We start from the raw sequence: 6,159 nt of genomic DNA on the forward strand, positions 1-6,159 counted from the left end.
TGGCTGGAAGGATGATGTCTATGCTTCTGGCAGCTCCCTCTGCTCTGTTGCAGCTGTCTAGAAACTCCCATGAGTCCAGCTTCCTCTCTATGGATAGAAAGGTCTCTTGGGGTGACTTATAAACTGGCTTCAAGGCCTTCTAGTCAAACCCATGACTAGAATCCTATGCCATTTCTTTCTTATGTTCTAAGGCCAACTCAGATACCCTTCCACACCATATGTACCCTTGGAAATTGAAGGCATCCTGAGGAAATGTTTCCCAGCTCTTCTCCTACCCCATGATTGCTTTGAGGCATCATTGAATCCCTCCCTGCAAGCTTGTATAATAGTCCAGACCTACTCTGGATACCTTTAGCAACCAGATGTTACTCATTTGAAGCTATAAGCTTCTCTGGTTTAGGAACATCCTTGATGCTGCCTTTTGTGGGATGGTCTGCTTCTCAAAGCCATTGAAGCTTCATTGAACTCTTTCCTGGAGACCCTTGTAATTTCTAGGCCTTATAACTGCTTTTACATCCTGGGTTTAATAGCCCCTTTTTGAGTCGAAGACTTTGTAAATCCATTTACTATAGGCAGCTGTAAGGGTTAAAATTAATGGCTGGACAATAACTTTATGAAATTATGTGGATGCCAATATTATATCTTGAGTCAGAAATTTATTTACAAATATTTACAAAATGGAGAGGAAACAGTAGAGATTATGAAGAGGTTAGAGAGGTTATCTATCCTATCAACCTAAATGTTTTGCTCTGTGTCTGCTTAATCCAAGCAGAGATTAATTAGCTCTCAACCAGGTAAACTGGTAGTGAGTAACCGAAAGGCTTCCTCCAAGATGGAAGCTAGTCTCTTCAGAAGCTAGGAAAGGGGTCAGCCTTTTACTCACCCAGTGAAGTAATCCAAGAGTCAGAGTCCAAGTAGAAGCCAAGCTCCCAGTCCATGATCCAAACTGCAGTCTCCCGGTGAGCTCCCTTGAAGACTTTCTAAGACTATTTCCAGAAGACAATCTGCCCTAAAGAAGTTCCGGGCTTGTTTTTTATGATGACTTCTTGTCCCCTCCCTCTTCACAGGGGCCAATCACAGTTTCCACATTGATTTCTTATCTTCTGAAGGTTAAGTTCTCATCAAAAAGATTCACATATTCCTGGCTGATTGAATTTCTAAGGGTGTGAATTCTCTAAGTACCTTGCTAGCTTCTCACCTAGTAGTACTAAGTAAAGTATTTAATTTTTTGTTGATTCAATTCAAAAGTAGACAAAGGAGAATTAATCCTGTCTTCACAATCTAGGGAGATACTAAGTAGGGGTACTTAAGTTATTGTTAACCAAAGTGTTAACTCAAAATAGAGAAAGGGAATAAAGGATTTCCTTTCATAAGCTGAGGCTTGGTGGATTGAAAGCCAGGCCTAGAGATGGGAGATCCTGGGTTCAAATCTGGATTCAGACACTTCCTAGCTGGGTGACCCTGAGCAAGTCATTTAACCCCCATTACTTATCCCTTTCCACTCTTCTGCCTTGGAATCAAGACACAATATTGATTCTAAGACCGAAGGTAAGGGTTTAAAAAACCCCATCTACCAGGTTGACCCTGTTCCCAAGAGAACACCTTCCAACTAGGGAGGAAATAATGGAGCCAGGGCTTGATCCACTGATTCGAAATCCATGGCTGCTTTCATTACCCTTTAATATACACCTTGTCCTTAAAGAAAGACCCTGTCCACTGCTCTCCATCCCACAAATTGCTACTTCTTTGGGATTTCTGGCTCATCAGTTCCTAACCAGCCAGACCCTGATCATCTCCAGAGCACTATTTCTTCCTCCTTCATTTCCACCAAAATCATCTGAATCTACTCAGCCATCCTGTAGGCCATCCATTTTTAGGAGGCTGGTAGGTCCTGTGCCTCCTTCCCATCCCCCTACTTCATTCCCTGTTAGCTGGGAAGTTAACCCAAAGTCCAACTGGGTGCCCCTATAGTGTCCAGTTTGTGTTCAAACACCTACATGCACTCCTATGTATCTTCCTAACTGGTTTTATGAACCCCTGTGGTAAGGTTCTCTGCTGGCTCCTTGATCCTCTTGACTCAATGCCTCCTTGCTAGCATCACTGCTGACCACCATCACTTTGTTATAAGACCACCCCCCCCATTCTCTAAGCAGAGTTGCAAAATCCTTCCTATATCCCCTTGACTCCACTCTAGGTTCCACCATAGAGAAGAGACTTATCTTCCTAGCAAACTCCTCCACCCCAACAGCCACAACTTCCTTTTGCTTGCTCAGACAGGTTCTTTTTTTTTTAAGCCCAACTTTTTATTGATATCTTTTTGTTTTTATATCACCTACATTTTATTTTTTATCTTCCCCCTTCTCCTCCCAGAGGGCAATCCCCTATAACATTTTTAAACAATAAAAAAACAAGGGGGAAATGAGCAAAACAAATCAGTATATGACAAAAGATTTTTTAAAACTCAAAAGAGCCAGGGAGCAATTAGGTGGCTCAGTGTATTGAGGGCCAGGCCTAGAGAAAGAGATCATGAGTTCAAATCTGACCTCAGATACTTCCTAGCTGCATGACCCTGGGCAAGTCACTTAATCCCCATCACCTAGCCCTTGTCACTCTTCTGTCTTAGAATTGATACTAAGAAGGCAAAGGTTTATAAATCTTGGCATCTTGTACATACACTGTTATTATGGAAATATAAGCTATTAGGGGCAGCTAGGTGGCTCAGTGGATTGAGAGCCAGACCTAGAGAAAAGAGGTCCTGGGTTCAAATTTGATTTCAGACACTTCCTGGCTATGCCACCCTGGCCAAATTACTTAACCTTCATTACCTAGCCCTTATTGTTCTTCTGCATTGGCATTAATACCCAATATTGATTCTAAGAAGGAAGGTAAGGGTCAAAAAATTAAAAAGAGCAAGAAGATAAAGATGAGCAAAACAAATCTATGTATTTTAAAAATCTGACAATATATGCAATAACCCACAATTTTTCCTCCCCCCCATACACACAGCTCTGAAAAGGAGTGGAGGGAAAGGTTTTCTCTGCACACTTTCATAAATTCAGCTATCATCTCTTTTCTCTCCTTGGCAGCTTAAGGCACTCCCCAGTTTCCAGTGTAATGAGAACCAGAATTCATAATAGGTATTACACAGCCCTTTGGCTTGTTTCCATGTTGCCTAATGGGATAAGGCTCACTTGAAGCTTGTCAGGATGGTTCTCTCCCATCCTTGTCATCAGATTTATCTATCATTCAGGAACAATGAGCTGTCACAGCTGGCTCTAACTGCCCTTCCTGGGTATTCCACCTGTCTTGATCGAAGCTCCACTAGTTTCCCCTGGAATCTGGAGCTGGATGGATGACTGCCACCCCATCACCTTCCTGACCCCTATTGGGTAATTTTACAACTCCTCCATACTGACCAAGGTGAGGAAAACTCGCTTTCCTTAAGGGTTGGAGTTTTTCCAGAGGAACTTTTACTCTTAAGACATTAGGAGAATTGGTAATGAGAATATCAATAATATGGAAATAGGTCTTGATCAATGACACATGTAAAACCAAGTAGAATTACTTGTTGGCTATGGGAGGGGGTGGGAGGAGAGGAGGGAAAGAACATAAATCTTGTAACCATGGAAAAATATTCTAAATTAATTAAATTTAAAAATTTTTTCAAATAAAAAAAGACATTGAGAGGAAGTGGCTGGGTCGCTCGGTAGATTGAGAACCTAGAGATGGGAGGTCCTGGGTTCAAATCTTACCTCAGACACTTCCTAGCTGTGTGACCCTGAGCAATTCATTTAAACCCCATTGCCTAGCCTTTATCACTCTTCTGCCTTGGAACTGATACACAGTATTGATTCTAAGATGGAAGGTGAGGGTTTAAAAAAATGAGAAATCAATAAAATTAAAAGCTAAGTTATAGAAATGGACAAGTTTTGTGGAGTAGAGGTGTTTACTCCTAACAAGTCTAGCTACACATAACTTTGGCATAGAATGCAGATCATATTTAGTAGTGGGGTCTGGGTTTGGCTAGGATTTTCCCCATTTTCCCATATCAAAATATGTGTCTACCTTTTACCCTACTCGTTGATGCATAGGCAGAACATCCTGACTGTTATCCTCTTGGCCACTCTAGCCTAGTTTTCCTATTTTTCTACTTTAGACCCTTACATATTGTCAGTATCAGTTCTAAGACTTGGTAAGAGTTAGGCAATCAGAGGTTCAATGACTTGCCTAGGGCCACACAACTAGGGAAGTGTCTATGGCCAGATTTAAAACAGGTCCCCCAAACTCCAGGCCTGGTGCTCTATCCACTGTGCTACCTAGCTGCCCTTCATTTCCCTATTTTTCAGTATTAACAAAGAAAAAAGAACCCCTAGTTTTCTTCATGGGGAAGTCTCTCTTTACAACTGATCTCCATTTCTATTTCTGACAAATAATCAGGTACCATGGACTTTTAAGTTGTTCTTACCAGGGAAAAGTATGGGACTAAGCACTGGGGATACAAATAGAAAAACAAGACAGTCTCTGATCTCAAGAAGCTAACCTTCTAGCATAGAAGGCAGCATATTTCCATGTGTTCAGCTTGTAAGTCAGAAGGGAAAGCTCTGCTTCCTTAGGGTGCACCAACAGAGCAAATAGCAATCATATTCTTCAATGTCATTTCCACTGTTAAAATCATGTTTATGATGTTGAACCATTTGACAACATAAAGGACCTTGGTGGCGAGGACTTTTATTTCAGAGTCTTCAGTAGTTGTGGCTGCTGAGGAGGCAGGAACTGCAGCACCTGCAGAGGAAGTTGCCAGATAGCATCTTCACAGGGGCTGCTTCCCTTTATGATGGCTTTAAGAGACCAAGGCAAAAGCAGGACTGGTGGCCTGGAGTGAGGAGCTCTGCTATTCCTGGGACTTTATTATTTTTTCTTTGGTCCTCAGGATCCCTTGTTCTTTTAGAAAGGCTAGTTCTGTAGTGGAGAACCTATGGCACATGTGCCAGAAGGTGTATTCAGAGCCCTCTCAGTGGGCACATGTACTGTTGATCCAGCATAGAGTTGTTACTAGAAAGCCAGAGGGACATGGGGTGGGCATTTCTCACATCACCTGCTCCACTAAAAGATTTGCCATCAGTGGGCTAGTTCATCCACCTTCATTAGAAGGAAGCAGCTGGGTAGTGTAGTGAATAGAGCTGAAGCTTCCTCCAACCCGCGAGAAGCCTCAAAATAGGAAGATAGAGGAAGGATAGAAGTTCTGGATGCTGCGAGGGGGATGGCGGAGCCAAGTTAGAGATATGAGGTGGCAGGAATGAGTCAGAAATCCAGGCCTTATTAATTATCAAGGAACCACAGCAAAAACTCCAATCAGTGGACTACTCAGAAGGCTTATACCCGTCCAAAGATCCAAATTTAATACCACACAGTTCGGAGACATGATAGAGAAAAGAAAGTGCCTGGCCAAAGGCCAGGTCCCAGGTGGGAGAGGTAGATAAGGAAAGGAATCAAAGATGGAGCTTGGCCAGAGGCCAAGCTCCAGCTAGGACAGGCATCAGTGAGAGCTGAGATCCAAGTGAAAGAGAGAGGTGGAACTTGCTGTGGCCCAGTATTTAATCTTTTTGATATGCAAATATACACAATACATAGGGATGATTATCATTGGTCAATGACAAGGTATAGGTGTGGTTTCTCTTAGCCAGGTGAGCACAAAGAAACCTGTTTTCCAGCCTAACCTGGGGGAAGCTGGGGTCAAGGGTCAGAGGCTTTCCTAGCCATGCGCAAGACTGAGCATGCTCTCTTCTAAGCCCCTCTGTACATACTGTTTCCCTTGCCCATAGTTAGGGTGGACTGCTACAGAGCACTGGGCTTGGAATCAGAGAGATTTATCTTCTTGAGTTCAAATTTGGCCTTTGACTCTTAGTAGCTGTGTGACCCTGGACAAGTCATTTCACTCAAATTGCTTAGCCTTTACCACTCTTCTGCCTAGGAACAGATACTTAGTACTGATTCTAAGATGGAAGGCAAGGGTTTAAAAATTTTTTTCTGAGAAGGTGGTCTTTGGCATCACCAGACTGACAAAGAGGATCCATGCCACAAAAAAGGTCAAGAACAGCTGGATAAGATGCTCTCTAAGATCTAACTCTTTGATCCCACCAAGACAAGTGAGGCACCATA

This window comes from Monodelphis domestica, chromosome 2, assembly GCF_027887165.1.
Source record: "Monodelphis domestica isolate mMonDom1 chromosome 2, mMonDom1.pri, whole genome shotgun sequence".
NCBI lineage: Eukaryota > Metazoa > Chordata > Mammalia > Didelphimorphia > Didelphidae > Monodelphis > Monodelphis domestica.